Below are 18,994 nucleotides of genomic sequence, written 5' to 3'. Positions count from 1 at the left end.
ATAGCTTTATTTTATTCGCTATGTTTTTTTAAAACACTTTTGAAACAAAGCAATTGAAATCAACAAATAAATACTAGTACTTTTAATAACGGCAACAACAAAAACTAACGTCGAATGTTGGCGCTACTTATAGCTCTGAATTTAAAAATAAAAACAGTTTGTACTATAACTTTGTATTACAGATATAAAGGCCTATTGAAAGTACTTTCTTTGAAAGGACTATTTCAGAGATCATATCTGAAAGTTAGATTGAAAATGTGGATTGCGCTTAGATGTATTGATGGAGTGGTAATTATTTACCGGACTTGTGCCACATCATCCATTTGAATAAAGAAAAGAATTGGATAAATACCTGCAGATAGCCTGTTAAAGAACATTAATATTACATATCTTTGCTGCATTTATATAATGGCTGTTTAACTGTGACTATATAGTTTATTTTTTCTTTATAGAAGAGTTGGAATTTAGCTAGTAATTGTATTGTGAAAAATAATTGTTCAATTTATGTAAGAATATTATGGTTTAATTACACAAACAATGCATATTCATTATTGAAAAATGAGAAAATACAAATATGTAGAGTAAGAAACATTTTTAAAATACCTAATCCCATCATAACAAAAACTCTGATAAACACAAACACATACCATTTTTCTTACAGGAGATGGGATAATACTATATAAAACTGTTTCTTACCTTACTATTTTCTCTGGTTAGGGCATCATAAATATCTGTCCATGTGTATAAAATATATTCTTACATAAACAAGGAAACTTAATAAAGACATATTGCATAAAACATGTCTATTTTAAATATAATTTCAGCATATTTATAGAAATTCTAGCATTTCTGAGAGAGATTGAGAAATACGAGAATAACTTTAAGAAATGTAGAAGAACTTAGTTTAACCAAAATATCTGGCTTGAAGTTGATATAGAAAGTTCAATAGCAAAAATTATTTTTAAGCACCTACTATTATATATATCCCATCATCCTTTGTCCACAGACTTTAAATTCAAAAGCTTAGAAACCAAAATATTTTTATACACCCACTTCTCACTTATCAACATGGTTAGGTTCCAAAGACCAGGTCATTATACGCTAGTGTACATATGAGTCTCAGAGTAGAAGAGATAGACATGAAAACAAAATAGGTAAATTGTCTAGGATGTTTGAAGGTAGTAAGTGTAATGGAGAAAGAGTCGATCAGGAAAAAGGGGGATCAGGAGTGCCAATTGATTTGGAGAAGATGATAGGGAAGGAGTCAGGAAGGGAGCCATGTAGACAGGAGGGAAAACATGTGCTAGGCAGCAGAAATAGACAGTGCCAAGGCCCTCAGTGGGAATGTGTCTGTCTGGCATGTTCAAGGGACAGCAAGACTGGTGTGGCTGCAGTGGAATGAGAGAGGGGAAAAGTAGATGAGGTGACAAAGGTAAGGCGAATGGAACAGTGCAGATCCTATAGTTTCTTATAGACTATTTTAAAGAACTCTGGCTTTTACTGTTAAATGGAAAGTTCTTCATGGTTTTAAACGGTAGCACAGCATGATCTGACTAATACTTTTTTAAAAAGCACACTCTGGTGGTTGTGTTGAGAATAGACTGTAAACAAGCAAAAGAATCAGGGGGCCTGATTAGGAGGCTATTGCAGCAAACCCAGTGAGAGATGCTGTAGCTCAGACAGGAGGGTAGCAGTGGAATTAGGGAGAAGAGGTCAGATTCTGCACAAAGAACGTCATGAAGATTTCCCGTTGGACTGGAGGCTGCCTAGAGTAGTAGTTAAAAGTATGGGCTCTGGAATAGGTTTTATTAGGTTTTGTCTCTTACTTGTAAGCTGCAATAAGTTATTTAACCTCTCTGTGCTTCAATTCTGCCTCTGTAAATTAGGAATAATACTCCATCTCATCATCCTTTGTCTACAAATTTTAAATTCAAAACCTTAAAAACCGAAATATTTTTATACACCCACTCCTTACTTACGACATGGGTAGTTTCCAAAGACCAGGTCATTATGCAAAAATCAGCTTTACGTGAAAATGGAGGATTTTTTTTTTTTTCTGTTTTCAGACCATTTGATTTTTTTTTTTCCAGACCATCCATTTGTCCAATTTTTTTATTTAGAAAATATGATCACAGAAATAATAACAGCTAAGATTTACTGATATGCTCATCACTGTAAGGAATCCTGTTATGGATTATTCCTCTGTAGAGAAGGCGGCTTGAAGGAGACAAAGCTGGGTAAAACTGCAGGGCCATGGCTTAACCACCTTCCTCCTGCACTGGGTCAGAGCTTGTCTTGTGGAGCCGCCTCCAGGGCTTCACTCCCACCCCTGCAAGCCCTGCCTTCATGATCCCAGAGCCTGCTCTACCCTCTGGGCCTGGTGAGTCACCGAGGCCAGGGGTTTCCTGCCAGGGTGCTGGGAGCCTGGCTGCACACCAGCACCACCGAGGGGGAGGCTTCAGGCCCAGTTTGGTTCACTTTGGGATGTCATTAAACTTGCAGGCAGTTCTTCCAAACACCCTCTCCAATGCCTCCTTCTTTCCTCCTTTCCCACCTCACAGCAATTTTGAGCTACAGGGCCTCAAGCCACGTGGGAACTGGGAGCCCAGAAGAGACGCCCGCTGGCTGGGTGCTGCCTGAACTTCCGTTCTGAGGCTGTGGCTATAAAGGGGCCACCCTGTGCAGCCGCTGGACGTGGCGCCCCTGATAGTAGGAGGGAGTGGAGGGCTGGGGCAGGGTGATGCAGCTTCATGGAGGCCACCTAGAAACCCTCCTCGAGGGAGGGGATGCTCCGCAGTTCTGCCGCCATGCCCACTGCCTCCTTAATACGTAAAATAATAGGATGGTAGATTTTTTACTATTGTCGTAAATGCAAAATGTCCAATAACGAGATAGTAAGTGAGGAATAGTTGTAATCTCATTTGGGGCAAAACCTGACTTTACCTGAACCCATTTTGTGGCAAAACCTGAACTGAATTTATATTAGGATATTTATAATCTCTCTTTATCTGACTTTGTTATTTTTTTTCTATATCAACGGCAGTGGGTTTAGAAGTATTAACGTATTTGATTAAAGGGGCATTCCCCAAAATTAGTAAGTTAATAGATAAATAGAAAAGATGGATAGCTGGGGAGGAGAAGGTGGGGGTGGGGGAGGAGAGCATTTGTGGAAAAATGCTTGCAAATCTTTAGTAAAGGTGGCAGTATTATTGTATACTACTTTCAGATTTTCAGCAATATTTGAAATTTAAGTAAAGGAATGCTTTACTAACAGAAGAAGTTTCTAAAACCATTTCGGTATGGTCTCTTTATGCCAGTGTTCTGTCATGCTTTTTAATACGTATATTTTGAGTTCCTTAGTAGAATAATACTCATGACTTCTCCCATAATTATAAGACAAGGAACTTGTTTGAAAAATGTGTTATGTGAAATTGATTTAGGTGTTGTATTTAATCAGAAAAGAAATTGTGAAAGTCTTTGATTAATGATGGATCTTTCAGGCAGCAGCATATAGAATATTTTTTTGTTTGTTTGAAAACCAAAACTGACAAATGTCTATTAAACTTTTCCTGCAATGGAGGTATTCTAGGCATTCAGAAGGTGAACAGGAGAGTTATACCTCTTATTATATTTACTTTGTATAGATTTGGTGGTAGCAATTAGCAACATATTAAGTTAAAGTTAAGGGTAATTGTACTTTAAGTACTGAGCTTAATGAAGTTGCAAACAACTATGTCTTTTGATCTCATTCTTTTTAATTTATACCTACTCCTCCCTTATCAACTATCCCATTATTTGACATCTTGCATTTATAACAAAAGTAAAAGAAGCTACTGTCCAATTTTTTTGTGCATTAACAGGGTGGTGGGCATGGCGTCAGTGGCTGCACAGCCTCTTCTCCCTGGTTGGGGGGGCCTCCGGGTAGCTGCCAGGAAGCTGGGCTCCGCTGCCCAGCACCCTCCGCTTCCTCCTACTGGTGGGGGCACCACATCTAGCTGCTGCCCTGGCAGCCTCCTCTGTGACCATGGCCTCTGGGTGGAAGTGCAGACAGTTCCAAACCAGTGGGTGCCTGTTCTGGGTTCCCAGTTCCCATGTGGCCTGAGGCTCTGCAGCTCAAAATTGCTGTGGGGTGGGAAGGGAGGACAGAAAGAGGTGTCAGAGAGGGTGTTTGGAAGAAAAAGGCCTGCAAGTTTAATGACATCCGAAAGTGAGCCAAACTGGGCCTGAAGCCTCCCCCTTGGTGGGGCCATGTGCAAGGCCAGGCTCCCAGCACTGTCATAGGAAACCCCGAGTCTTGGTGACTCTCCAGGCCCGGAGGGCAGAGCAGGCTCCAGGATTGTCAATGCAGGGCTTGCAGGGGTGGGAGTGAACCTCTGGAGGCAGTTCCACAAGGGAAGCTCTTACCTAGCACAGGAGGAAGGTGTAGTGATTAAGCCATGGGTCCTCTAGTCACACAGCTCAGCTTTATCCAGCTTTGTCTCCTCCAGGCCTCCTTCTACATAGATGAATAATCCCTAACAGGACTTGCCACAATGATGAGCACATCAGTAAATCTTAGCTGTTATGATTTCTATGATCATAAATTCTAAATAGAAAAAAAGAACAAACAGATGGCCTGAAAACAGAAAAAAAATACTTTTTTGCATAATGTTGATTTTTGAATAACAACCTGATCTTTGGAACCTAACTGTGTCTGATAAGCGAGGAGTGGGAGTATGTCTTAAGGGTATATTCTTTTCTATGACTGGATGCTTATTTTTCATTTTGAATACTGCATTAAAGCCTGACTAACCAAAACCGGTTGCCATCAAGTCGATTCTGACTAATAGCGACCCTGTAGGGCAGAGTAAAACTGCCCCTATAGAGTTTCCAAGGAGCAGTTGGTAGATTTGAACTGATGACCTTTTGGTTAGCAGCCCAACTCTTAACCACTTAACCAGGGTATCTAAAATATAAGTTTATATGAGTAAATCTACTTTTAAATGTTTTTTCCCAAAGTATGATGCTGGAATAGCTATTTATTGGTTTTGCGTGTAATGTCTTTTCTCTTTGGCATAGAAACTTTGCGTGGGTTTTTCAAGATGTCATGGATAATTATTTTTAAGAATGTTGTTGGGCTTGCTTGGAGTTTCTTATTCCCAAGTGCGCACAGCATTTTAGTCGGTAGTGGAGTTTGCTTGTGTCAACTACACCTAATTGTAGTTAATTTGCACATTGAAGTCTGAGTTCTGGAAGCTAACTCAATTCTTTTGGAAGCTAACCCAATTCTTTTGTAGTTTTGCAGAATGCTGAGCTTCCTGTGTTATATAAATTAGTGGTGTTCTGTGAAACTTTTTAATTTTTTTTTAAGGAAAAGCTTTGTACGAATTGATAATGCAGGTATATGTAGAGGACAACTAAAGCAGATTTACATAATATTTTGGGAAATATTTCCACCTACTATATTTTACACTGCATTTCCCAAGAATCATCACCTTTTCCTTTGAGTTCTTATTAGCTACATATTATTTTACCATGCATTTGGCAATGAATCATATTCCTACTTTTGATATTTCTAATGTTCTGTCAAAGCATTCTTTATCTCTTTTGTTGGTATTTTACTGTTGATTTAGTCTCAATTAGATTGTTAGCTTGTAGAGAGAAGGGATTATATTTTATAAATTATTCTTATACTTTCCATGCTATTTAGTCTTAGCACCTGGTTCATGCTTTGTTAATATGTGTTGTTTGCTGTCTTATAGAAATAGAAACTTAATATCACTCTATTCTTCTGCTCATATAGAAAAATGTAAAGTGTTGATTGTTGTTATATGCTGTCTAGTCAGTTCTGAGTCATAATGTTCACGATTTTTCCTACTGTTTAAGCATGTTATTTCAACAGACAAATTTCCTTAAATAATAGATCTGAAAGAAATTAGGCTCACTCTGAGAAATCAGGCTGTGAGAAAGTAAAATTTTGATTAAATATAGACAACACAACTTTGAAAAACTCATACTCCTTTAAACTAGTCGTCTTTATACAGTGCATCACTGATTTGATTTTGGCAAATATGTAAACTACTTCAGGATTTTTAAAAATATTTAAGAGACTTTTGAGGACCAGGAAATATTCTTGGCTCATAGCCCTGGTTTAGTTTGTGATTTTTATTTTTTTCTGCATTATAATTTTCTACATATCTAGAAATTCTCTAAATATTAAGTAGTTGATGTTGAGAGAACAACTAATCTTATAATGTTTTAAGAAAAGTGGTCATTTTAATGTTAAGTATTAATACACTTTTCACCATTTACTTCCAGCAGTAAGCCTTTGATTTTAATTTGTACTCAAATATCCTTTGTTTCATTTATCTCATTTCCTTGAAGTAGGCTTAATATTTGCATCAACCTTATTTTAAGATATAGAAAAGAACCGCACAGTAGAATTCCTTTTCAAAGATATGAGACAAGTCTGAACTAGTTCTGGTCTCTCGGCTATTACTTCAATTGATATTCTCCAGATAGAGATAAGTATTTGCAAAAAAGTTTAATTTATTATGGAGATATAGATGATGACTTCTTGAACAATTAATTAATTAGAAGTAACTTTTTTTCTGAGCAGAATAAATGTTACATTAATGAAGACATATGTGTGACTCATGCTAAATAGGAATGAGGTAGAGTACCCTGTATCTTAAGTACTGGAAAGTCAGGGTATTCTTAGAATTAGCTTAAAATTCCAAGCTATCTTGTTTTCTAAGCATTGCCTTAAGTAGGAAAAATTTGGAGAATGGAAAAAATGTAGACAAAATCCAAATATCAATTCTTCACATCAAAATCTAAGGACTCTCTAAATTTATACATAGACATATAAATCTTTTTTAGCAAGGCAGTGAAACTTATCTCTTAAAAGGCCAGAAGAAGTATAAAGTAACAGTTCCTCAAGTCTCCATATTCATCTGGAGACTTTAAATGTGGAAAACTTGAATGGAAATTTCAGTTTAGGATCCAAAAATAACTTTGCTGCAAGCTGTGTGGTATACCCAGGTGTTTTGATTTAAGTATACACATAGCATACGGAGAATTAAGAAAAATTGCCAGGTTTTGTCTCAGGTAGTATTTATGAAAATTCATTAATTTTAGCATTTTTTTTCCATCTTCAAGAAGAGTCTGTCTTGTTAAAGAGGATTATAGATCACAGTCTTCATTACTAAAAATATAGAATTTTTTTTTTAAAGGAGAGGCAATAGTTTTTACAGTACTTTGCATCACTTACCCAGATCACATCTGGAATATTGTGTATTCAGAGAAGGGTAACCATAGCAGTGACAGTTATGGAAAACTTGTTATATAGGAAAGAGTCAGAGAAAATGGGAATGTTTAGCCTAAAAGAAAATACTTAAAAAGAATATAGTTTAGTCTTCAATTATTTGAAAGATTTTCATGTAGGAGAAAGAGTATACTTGCATGGTATAGCCTCAGAATGCAGAACTAAAATCGATGGACGGAAATTATCACAGGGATACAGATTTAACTTCAAAGTAAAGAAAGCTTTGTGATAATTTAATTATCTGACATTGGAATAGACTTATTTCCCATCATTGGAAATATTTGAGTGGTTTGGAAAATCGTTGGTCATAAATGTTATAGATAAGATTTCTGCATTAGGTGTTATCATAAGCCAGTTGAATTATAAGGTTACTATGAACTGAAATAACTAATCAATCCAGGGGTTTGAGATAGCTCCTAAAATACAACTAACTCGCACATCATTTCAGGTAACACCGCTTTCTAATTCAGAAAGCTTTTTAGTTACAGCTTTTATGACAGTTTTAAGAATTATTAAAAAATAATAGATCTTTAAAAAAGAATTATTTTAAACAGGCTTAAAGTGATGTGATGACCCATCTTATCAAAATTTCCACTCCATCCCCCAAGCACACACACAGACACATGTCAATTTACATAGTTGTATCTTGGATAAAATGTTTTAGTTTCAACATTTCTCTAATCTGAGTGGATAAGAAGTCTAATTCTCTCATTTGAAATAATTACATCCTTCTGATTTAATTTCTTTGTTTTTTTTTTTTATTAACTTCTTTTGAGCTTCAAGTGAATGTTTACAAATCAAGTCAGAGTGTCACATATAAGTTTATATACACCTTACTCCATACTCCCACTTGCTCTCCCCCTAATGAGTCAGCCCTTCCAGTCTCTCCTTTTGTGACAAGTTTGCCAGCTTCCAACTCACTCTATCCTCCCATCCCCTCTCCCGACAGGAGATGCCAACACAGTCTCAAGTGTCCACCTGATATAAATAGCTCGCTCTTCATGAGCATCTCTTTCCTACCCATTGTCCAGTCCCTTTCATGTCTGATGAGTTGTCTTCGGGAATGGTTCCTGTCCTGGGCCAACAGAAGGTTTGGGGACCATGACCACCGGGATTCCTCCAGTCTCAGTCAGACCATTAAGTCTGGTCTTTTTATGAGAATTTGGGGTCTGCATCCCACTGATCTTCTGCTCCCTCAGGGGTTCTCTGTTGTGCTCCCTGTCAGGGCAGTCATCAGTTGTGGCCAGGCACCAACTAGTTCTTCTGGTCTCAGGATGATGTAGGTCTCTGGTTCATGTGGCCCTTTCTGTCTCTTGGGCTCTTAGTTATCGTGTGACCTTGGTATTCTTCATTCTCCTTTGCTCCAGGTGGGTTGAGACCAATTGATGCATCTTGGATGGCCACGTGTTAGCATTTAAGACCCCAGAAGCCACATTTCAAAGTGGGATGCAGAATGTTTTCATAATGGAATTATTTTGCCAATTGACTTAGAAGTCCCCTTAAACCATGGTCCCCAAACCCCCCCTCTTGCTCCGCTGACCTTTGAAGCATTCATTTTATCCCAGAAACTTCTTTGCTTTTGGTCCAGTCCAGTTGAGCTGACCTTCCATGTATTGAGTATTGTCCTTCCCTTCACCTAAAGCAGTTCTTATCTACTAATTAATCAGTAAAAAACCCTCTCCCACCCTCCCTCCCTCTCCCCCTCGTAACCACAAAAGTATGTGTTCTTCTCAGGTTATACTATTTCTCAAGATCTTATAATAGTGGTCTTATACAGTATTTGTCCTTTTGCCTCTGACTAATTTCACTCAGCATAATGCCGTCCAGGTTCCTCCATGTTACGAAATGTTTCACAGATTCGTCACTGTTCTTTATTGATGCGTAGTATTCCATTGTGTGAATATACCACAATTTATTTAACCATTCATCCGTTGATGGACACCTTGGTTGCTTCCAGCTTTTTGCTATTGTAAACAGAGCTGCAATAAACATGGGTGTGCATATATCTGTTCATGTGAAGGCTCTTATTTCTCTAGGGTATATTCCGAGGAGTGGGATTTCTGGATTGTATGGTAGTTCTATTTCTAACAGTTTAAGGTAACACCAGATAGATTTCCAAAGTGGTTGTACCATTTTACATTCCCACCAGCAGTGTATAAGAGTTCCTCTTTAGTTTTTATATGTGTTTTTCAGAGTATTTGTTTTTCTGTATATGCATCTAAACTTTTGTTTATTTTCACATGTTTTCCCTAACTTAGTTGCAGTTTAGCTAATGGAGAAATTATTAGGAATAATTTCCTCTGAAACAAAGCCGTCTGCCTCCCTCATCACTAGATAGAGAAGGAGAAAGGTTAGAGTTTGCTTTTATTTTCCTTTCCCACATGTGTTCCAGGTATACTTCTGAAAATTCAAAGGTTTATTTTTACCAGTATTCTTGACAAAATAATCTGTGTTTAAAATATGGCCTAATAATTATTTTATGTGCCTTCAAAATATTGGATTATTTTTCAGTTCTCATTTATTTGGAAACAGTAGTTGAGTTGTGGTATGTAGAGATGGAGTCTATAAGGTTTTGGTAATTGTTGATTTTTTTTTTTTAACTCATTTTAATCTACTCAGAATCACTGAGGTAGTATCTAAGTTGGGACATGAATTTGTGTTTTCTACCTAGTCCTCCTAGGGAAACCCCGGTGGTGTAGTGATTAAGAGCTATGGCTGCTAACCAAAACTTCGGCAGTTCAAATCCAACAGGCGCTCCTTGGAAACCCTATGGAGCAGTTCTACTCTGTCCTATAGGGTCGCTATGAGTTGGAATCTACTCAATGGCAATGAGTTTGGTTTTCTTTTTTTTTTAGTCCTCCTAGAAGAGCCCTGGTGACACAATGGTTAAGCGCTTGGCTGCTAACCGAAAGATGAGTGGTTCAAAAACCCACCAGCAGCTCTGTGGGAGAAAGATGTGGCAGTTTCTGCTTCCATAAAGATTACAGCCTTGGAAACTCTATGGGGCAGTTCTACTCTGCCCTGTAGGGTCACTGTGAGTTGGAATCAACTGGATAGCAGTGGGTTTTTGTTTTTTTCAGTCCTCCTAGATGAGTGTTGAGTTATCTTATATTTTCTACTTTGGTCTGAGTTGTTCAAAGAAGTTCCACTCTAACAAGTAGCTTCTTGACCCTTTCCTCATTGATTAATATGTGTTCTGATTTTTAAAAGCTAAAATGGTATCTTAAATTTGTTCATTAAGATTATTCTCCCAAATACTGGAGTGTTTAAATGTGAAGAATATTATATATTGCTTTCCAGAAGAGTTTAGTCATAATAGATATTTCATGGAAATATGTTCTAATGCGTTTTCACTTTTAAGAGTTTCTAACACAAATTAAATTATGACACTAGCTTGACATTCAAACTTGGTTTTAGAAATTGTCAGATAATATTGTTGACCACTTATTTCTTCCAGAGGGCCCTTACTTTGTTTCCTTCCCAACTCTACCATTTCTTCAAAATCTTCTTGCTGATTCCCTATGTTCATTAGTTCCTCTCTTCTTTTTGCTTAATAAAAATTTCTTGGGTGCCTACTGCATGCCAGTGCTTTGTTAATCATTGAGTATTGGTAAATAAAAGACATTTGTCCTGTCTTTGTGAAACTTAAAGATGATGTTACTAAACAAATAAATAAATATGTGAGTACAACTTACATAGTTAATAAAATAAATAAACAGGACACAGCGATAAACAGTAACAAGGGGACTTTCTTTCATAGTATAGTCAGGGATGTGTCTCTCAGGAGATAGTATTTAAGCTGATACTTGAAGGATGAGGAGTCAGCTTATGAAACCAAAAAAAAAAAAAAAAAATCATTTCAGGCTGTGGAGATAAATAGCATGTTCAAAAGCCCTAGGAGTGAAGAGGGTGGCAGGAGATGAGGCTTGAGATAGGCAGGAATGACATACAGGGCTTTGTGGCCATGGTAGAATTCCATTGTTATTTTTAATCCATTTGGGAAGCCATTGAAGTACTTAAATCAAGAGAATGATAGCTCCAATTAAAGTTTTAAAAAATTTCTCTGGTGGTTTTGCGGACAGTAGATTGGAAATGACATGCTAGAATAAGGGTGGGAAAACCAATAAGAAGACTGTTGCAGTGTTGGCTCCCCTTCCATCAGTCTTAACACTTTGAGTGGACTTCATCCTCAGGGTACAGAATGAGGAAATCAAGCAAAGCTGTAAGCTAACACAGTTGCCAATAGCAGTAACCAATTCATGTAGGAATAACTCCACAGTCTCTTAGTCCTGTGGTGATAGCTGTCAGTCGATGAGGAGATGTGGATAACCAAACACCTCTATTTACACTGAATATAGATACAGAAGGAGAGGATAAAGAAAATCAGATGTACATAAATTTCTCAGCCTTGCAGGCCCAGTACAGTGCCTTTTATTTGTAACCGAAGTACTTTGTCCATTGCATAAATCCCTCCTGAACCAACCTCTTCTTCCCTCCAAGGAAGATCCATGTTTTACTCCACTACTAAGTACTTTTTATTTGATTTCTGTGTACCTATTTTTTTAATTAAATTATTATTATTGTGGGGGTGGAGCTCTGTAACTGTGCCTGTGCATTTCAGTCTCAGCTAGACCTTTTGCTCCATAGAAATTTAACTCCAGCTGTGTTCTTGACTCATCTCTCTCTTGTGGTTGCAAGAATGTAAACACTCTGCAGCTTTATCCTTCTTATCTTATGTATTTCTCTCCATGTCCCCTATGAATTCTTTGGCTTAACATTTTTTCCCATGACTAAAGCTAGTACATTTCCTCTCTTCAATATAATTTATTTCCTTCTTAATCAGCACAAATAAGTTGCAGTGATCCACTCCAACCACTAAAATGTTGGTGCTGTCTCAGATTTTATTCTGGGTGCTCTTTTCTTTTTTTTTCTTTTTTCCCTTATTCGTTTGTAACCAAAGAAATTCCAAATCAGTATCTCTAGCCCCGATCTCTTCCTGATCTTATTACTCATATTTTCAACTACTAGGTTCCTCTTGGATATCTCCACCTACATAGTCCCAGCCTAACATCCCAGTCAGGCAGGTTTTCTAACTTTTTTAAGCGACAACACCATCTGCTCAATCCCCTAAACCAGACACCTGGGAAGTATTCAGGATTTTCCCCCTTCCTTCCCTTTTCGAGCCTAGTCAATTTTACATCATAATTATCATTGAATCTTCCTTTTCACTCAATCCCCACTGCCATTTTTTTTGGATTGGCCCTTCTCATTTCTTTCCTGGACTACTATTGCATATTCATTGTTGAGAACTATCACTGAGAGAGTGATTTTTCAGAAAGACATACTCACCTTTCTGATTAAAATCATTGAATAGCTGGCTCATTTCCTCCATGGATTTTTTTAATCTGCTCCCTTTGCCTATGTCTCTGTCTTCATTGTGACAGCCTACTGTTCTCTTTCCTGGCTCACCGCCCCCAGGATGAGTACTCCCCAAACCCTCTGGGCACTTTCACAGTCTATATCACATTGTTATGTCTTTTCTATCTGAATTCACTGTTTTTTTCCTTGAGGGCAGCAACTCTGTATTATTCGCCTCTACCCCAGAGCCTAGTAGAGCTAGAGCAGTCTTTGTCCAGTGAATAAACGGACAAGAGAGCATGAATGAACACTGTTCATAGCCCTGGTGGCATAGTGGTTCAGAGTTCCTCTGCTAACCAAAAGATTGGCAGTTCAAATCCACCAGCCACTCCTTGGGAACCCTATGGGGCAGTTCCGCTCTGTCCTGTAGGGTCACTATGAGTCAGAATTGACTCAACGGCACCTAACAACAGCACGTCCAACTTGCCAGCCTCGTATGTGCTTTGGACCTGAAGAGACTTGATTTGAATCCCTGTATTGCTTTTTATTAACTGTGTGATCATGGGTCTGTAACATAAATTCCCAGATCTTTAGGTTCCTTGTCTGTAAAATGAGTATTGTTGTACTGCATAAACAAGATTATCCCTCTTAAACCTATCTGGGTGAGTCTTTTGACAGGAGGTATAGAGCAGAAATTAAAAACTGATTTACCCAAAGTTTAGATGTACCTGAAGTTCCGAAATATCAAATTCTTATCAAGCAAAAGTTATTTTTCTAAATATTGAAACCTAGTTTGATACTATGATTACAGTAATTATAATTAGAACGTGATTAGTTATGATGTTATAAAATATACTGTACTCTTAAAATATAAGAATGGGAAAGAATAGATATCATAACATCAACTAATATTTTTAGTATTAAAATATTTTTGTAGATTATATGCAAATGTAAATTATATATTTTAAACATCATTAATGAAGATATTTCTAAGACACTGTCAAATTAAGACTTATTAAAAAAAAGTCTAGAAATTTGTTTTTATAAGAATTCCTGGAGTAAAAAAGGAATTAATATGTTATTCTACCTCATGACCAGCATATCATATTTGATATCTCCAAGGAAATAAATATTTCTGAAGACAGATGGAAAGTGTTAAGTCTAAACAGAAATTTAAACTATGTAAAGTTGCTCAGGTTACAAGGAATCCCTCATCTAGAAAAAAATCCATTTGATATTGGGATGTTTTCTTTTTCATGTGAGAAGATGAGCTTACTAGTTTTTTCAATAACATAAATGAGAAGCTGATGTTGCAGACTTCTTTTTGCAAAGAGTATTTCTATATCAAATTTACCTTCTAGTTTATTATTCTGTGCTTAAAAACATTCCTATCAAGTGACTGTTGAAGTCTTGGTAATGGCAGTTATGGTTTTTTTCTTTATTACTCTTTATTATTTCTCATGTAACAAAATAAAGCCCAAAGTGCACCAAATAATATCAAAAGTTGTACTAACAAAATTCATTCTATTAGTGACGTAAATAAGAAATTAATTTGAGCAGTATGCATATTAAGGTCTGTAACTCATTAACATGAGCAATGCAAAATGGCATATAACACAGCTTTCTTTTTTGCTTTTATTTGCAATGAGATGCAATGCTCTTAAAAAAAAAAAAAAGGAGGAAGGGAGGAAGGAAGGGCAGGCGGGAGGGAGGGAGGGAGGGAGGAAGAAAACAACCCAGAGGATAGTATTCTGCAGTCTTTATCCAGGTAATACCACCAGTACTGTGGTGGGAAGGATTCCTTGTGGTTGGAAAACATGAATAAGTTGCTGGAAATCTCATTTATATATTAAGATAGTTCAGTTTAATAAAAATAATTAGCCTTTTATATGAAGTTTTCTATTCTACAAGTGCCTGCTGACTGCCACCTTGAATTTGTAGATACGTCCCTCCACTCAAAGTCCCCCTCCCCATTCAAAACTCTCGCCTTGTAGTCGATTCTGATTCATGGCAGCCACATGTGTGTCAGAGTAGAACTGTGTACTGTAGCATTCTTAATGGCTGATTTTTGGCAGTAGAGCATCAGGCCTTTCTTCTGTGGCACCTCTGGGTGGACTTAAATCTCCATCCTTACAGTTAGCAGCTAAGCACATTATGTGACACATAGCGACCCTACAGCACAGAGTACAACTGCCTCACAGGGTTTCCAAAGAGCACGTGGTGGATTCAAACTGCCAACCTTTTGGTTAAAAGCCATAGGCCGTAACTCTTAACCACTACACCACCAGGGTTTCCCCCTCATTCATTAGACAAGAATGATTATTTGAGTAGAGAATACACCTCACGATGTGATTTTTAAAAAAAATTTTATTGTGCTTTAAGTGAAAGTTTACAAATCAAGTCAGTCTCTCATACAAACATTTATATACACCTTGCTATATACTCCTAATTGCTCTCCCCAATAAGACAGCCTGCTCCCCAATAAGACAGCCTGCTCCTTCCCTCCACTCTCTCTTTTTGTGTCCGTTCCACCAGCTTCTCACCCCCTCTACTCTCTCATCTCCCCTCCAGATAGGAGATGCCAACATAGTCCAAGTGTCTACGTGATCCAAGATGTTCATTTTTCACCAGCATCTTTTTCTATCCCATTGTCCAGTCCAATCCCTGTCTGAGCAATTGGCTTTGGGAATGATTCCTGTCCTGGACTAACAAAAGACCTGGGGGCCATGAGCACAGAGGTCCTTCTAGTCTCAGTCAGACCATTAAGTCTGGTCTTTTTATAAGAATTTAGGGTCTGCATCCCACTGCTCTCCAACTCCCTCAGGGGTTCTCTGTTGTATTCCCTGTCAGAGCAGTCATCGGTTATAGCCAGGCACCATCTAGTACTTCTGGTCTCAGGCTGATGTAGTCCCTGGTTTATGGGGCCTTTTCTGTCTCTTGGGCTCATAATTACCTTGTGTCCTTGGTGTTCTTCATTCTCCTTTGATCCAGGTGGGTTCAGACTCATTGATGCATCTTAGATGGCCACTTGCTAGCATTTAAGACCCCAGATGCCACACTTCAAAGTGGGATGCAGAATGTTTTCCTAGTAGATTTTATTATGCCCATTGACGTAGATGTCCCCTGAAACCATGATCCCCAAACCCCTGCCCCTCCCTGCTATGCTGACCTTCGAAGCATTCAGTTTATTCAGGAAACTTCTTTGCTTTTAGTTTAGTCCAGTTGTGCTGACCTCCCCTGTATTGAGTGTTGTCTTTCCTTTTACCTAAAGTAGTTCTTATCTACTATCTAATTAGTAAATACCCCTCTCCCACCCTCTGTCCCTCCCGCTTCTCATAGCCACAAAAGAATGTGTTCTTCTCAGTTTAAACTGTCTCTCAAGTTCTTATAATAGTGGTCTTACACAATATTTGTCCTTTTGCAACTTACTAATTTCACTCAGCATAATGCCTTCCAGGTTCCTCCATGTTAAGAAATGTTTCACAGATTCCTCACTGTTCTTTATCTATGAGTAGTTTTCCATGGTGTGAATGAATATACCGTAATTTATCCATTCATCCGTTGATGGGCACCTCGGTTGCTTCCATCTTTTTGCTATTGTGAACAGTGCTGCAGTGAACATGGGAGTGCATACATCTGTTCATGTAAAAGCTCTTATTTCTCTAGGATATATTCCGAGGAGTGGGATTGCTGGGTCGTATGAACCGACTCAACAGCACTGGGTTTTTTTTGTTTGTATGGTAGTTCTATTTCTAACTGTTTAAGATAACGCCAGATAGATTTCCAAAGTGGTTGTACCATTTTACATTCCCACCAGCAGTCTATAAGTGTTCCAGTCTCTCCACAGCCTCTGCAACATTGATTATTTTATGTTTTTTGGATGAATGCCAGCCTTGTTGGAATGAGATGGAATCTTGTCATAGTTTTGATTTGCATTTCTCTAATGGCTAATGATTGAGAGCATTTCCCCATGTATCTGTTAGCCGCCTGAATGTCTTCTTTAGTGAAGTGCCTGTTCATATCGTTTGCACGTTTTTTAATTGGGTTGTTTGTCTTTTCGTGGTTGAGTTTTAGCAGAATCATGTAGATTTTAGAGAACAGGCACTGGTTGTAGCTGAAAATTTCTTCCCAGTCTGTAGGTGGTCTTTTTACTCCTTTGGTGAAGTCTTTAGATGAGCATAGGTGTTTGGTTTTTAGGAGCTCCCAGTTATCTAGTTTCTCTTCTGCATTGTTAGTAATGTTTTGTATACTGTTTATGCCATGTATTAGGGCTCCTAACGTCCCTATTTTTTCTTCCATGATCTTTATCATTTTAGATTTTCTATTTAGGTCTTTGATCCGTTTTGAGTTAGTTTTTGTGCGTGGTGTGAGGTATGTGTCTGGTTTATTTTTTTACAGATGGATATCCAGTTATGCAAGCACCATTTGTTAAAAAGACTCTCTTTTCCCCCGTTTTACTGATTTGGGGCCTTTGTCAAATATCGGCTACTCATATGTGGATGGATTTGTGTCTGGATTCTCAATTCTGTTCCATTGGTCAAAGTATCTGTTGTTGCACCAGTACCAGGCTGTTTTGACTACTGTGGCAATATAGTAGGTTCTAAAATCAGGTAGATTGAGGCCTCCAACTTTGTTCTTTTTCAATAATGCTTTGCTTGGGGCCTCTTTCTCTTCCATATGAAGTTAGTGATTTGTTTCTCCATCTCATTAAAAAATGTCATTGGAATTTGGATCGGAATTCATTGTATCTTTAGATCACTTTTGGTAGAATAGACGTTTTTACTATGTTAAGTCTTCCTATCCGTGAGCAAGGTATGTTTTTCCAGTTAAGTAAGTCTCTTTTGGTTTCTTGCAGAAGTGTTCTGTAGTTTTCTTTGTATAAGTCTTTTAAATCTCTGGTAAGATTTATTCCTAAGTATTTTATCTTCTTGGGGGCCTACTGTAAAAGGTATTGGTTTGGTGGTTTCTTCTTTGATATTCTTTTTGTTGCTGTAGAGGAATCCACATGATTTTTGTATGTTTATCTTGTATCCTGATATTCTGCTGAACTCTACTTTTAGTTTCAGTAGTTTTTTTGAGGATTCCTTAGGGTTTTCTGTGTATAAGATCATGTCATCTGCAAATAGAGAAGCTTTTACGTCCACCTTGCCAATCTGGTTGCCCTTTCTTTCCTTCTCTAGCGTAATTGCTCTGGCTAGGACTTCCAGCACAATGTTGAATAAGAGTGGTGATAAAGGGCATCCTTGTCTGGTTCCCGATCTGAAGGGGAATGCTTTCAGGCTCTCTCCATTTAGGTTGATGTTGGCTATTGGCTTTGTATAAAAAATAAATAAATGCCCTTTATAAAAAAAGGAAATTTCCTTCTATTCCTGTTTTGCTGAGAGTTTTTATCATGAATGGGTGTTGAACTTTGTCAAATGCCTTTTCTGCATCAATTGATAAAATGTGATTCTTGTCTTTTGTTTTTTTTGTATGATGGATCACATTATTTCCTTTTCTAATATTGAACCATCCCTGCATAACCTGGTATGAATCCCACTGGGTCATGGTGAATTATTTTTTTGATATGTTGTTGAATTCTATTGGCTAGAATTTTGTTGAGGATTTTTGCATCTAAGTTCATGAGGGATATCGGTCTGTAATTTTCATTTTTTGTGTTGTCTTTACCTGGTTTTGGTATGAGGGATATGGTGGCTTCATAGAATGAGTTTGGGAGTATTTCGTCCTCTTCTGTGCTCTGAAATACCTTTAGTGGTAGTAGTGTTAACTCTTCTCTGAAAGTTTGGTAGAACTCTGAAGTTAAGCCGTCCAGGCCAGGGCTTTTTTGTTGGGAGTTTTTTAATTACCTTTTGAATCTCTTCTTTCGCTATGGGTCTATTTAGTTCTACCTCTGTTTGTGTTAGTTTAGGTAGGTAGTGTGTTTCTAGAAATTCATCCATTTCTTCTAGGTTTTCGTATTCGTTAGGGTACAGTTTTTAATAGTAATCTGATACGATTCTTTTAATTTCAGTTGTGTCTGTTGTAATATCGCCCATGTCATTTCTTATTTGGATTATTTGCTTCCTCTCCTGTTTTTCTTTTGTCAGTTTGTCCAGTGGTTTATCCATTTTGTTGATTTTTTTTTTCTTCAAATAACCAGCGTTTGGTCTTATTAATTCTTTCAGTTGTTTTTCTGTTTTCTATTTCATTTAGTTTTGCTCCAATTTTTATGATTTGTTTTCTTCTGGTGCCTTTGGGTTTCTTTTGTTGCTCTGTTTTTGTTCAAGTTGTAGGGATAATTCTTTGATTTTGGCCCTTTCTTCTTTTTGGATGTGTGCATTTATTCATAGA

General features: G+C 37.5%; 1 protein-coding gene across 2 annotated transcripts in view; it reads left to right on the top strand.

Annotated features, from left to right (window-relative positions):
* Nucleotides 1-18,994, top strand: part of ME1 (malic enzyme 1) — a 236,940-nt gene that overhangs the window by 50,165 nt on the left and 167,781 nt on the right. The gene's annotated exons all lie outside the window — the stretch shown is intronic.

Source organism: Loxodonta africana, chromosome 1 (genome assembly GCF_030014295.1).
Source record: "Loxodonta africana isolate mLoxAfr1 chromosome 1, mLoxAfr1.hap2, whole genome shotgun sequence".
Taxonomy (NCBI): Eukaryota; Metazoa; Chordata; class Mammalia; order Proboscidea; family Elephantidae; genus Loxodonta; species Loxodonta africana.
This window is presented reverse-complemented; position numbering and strand designations above follow the sequence as displayed.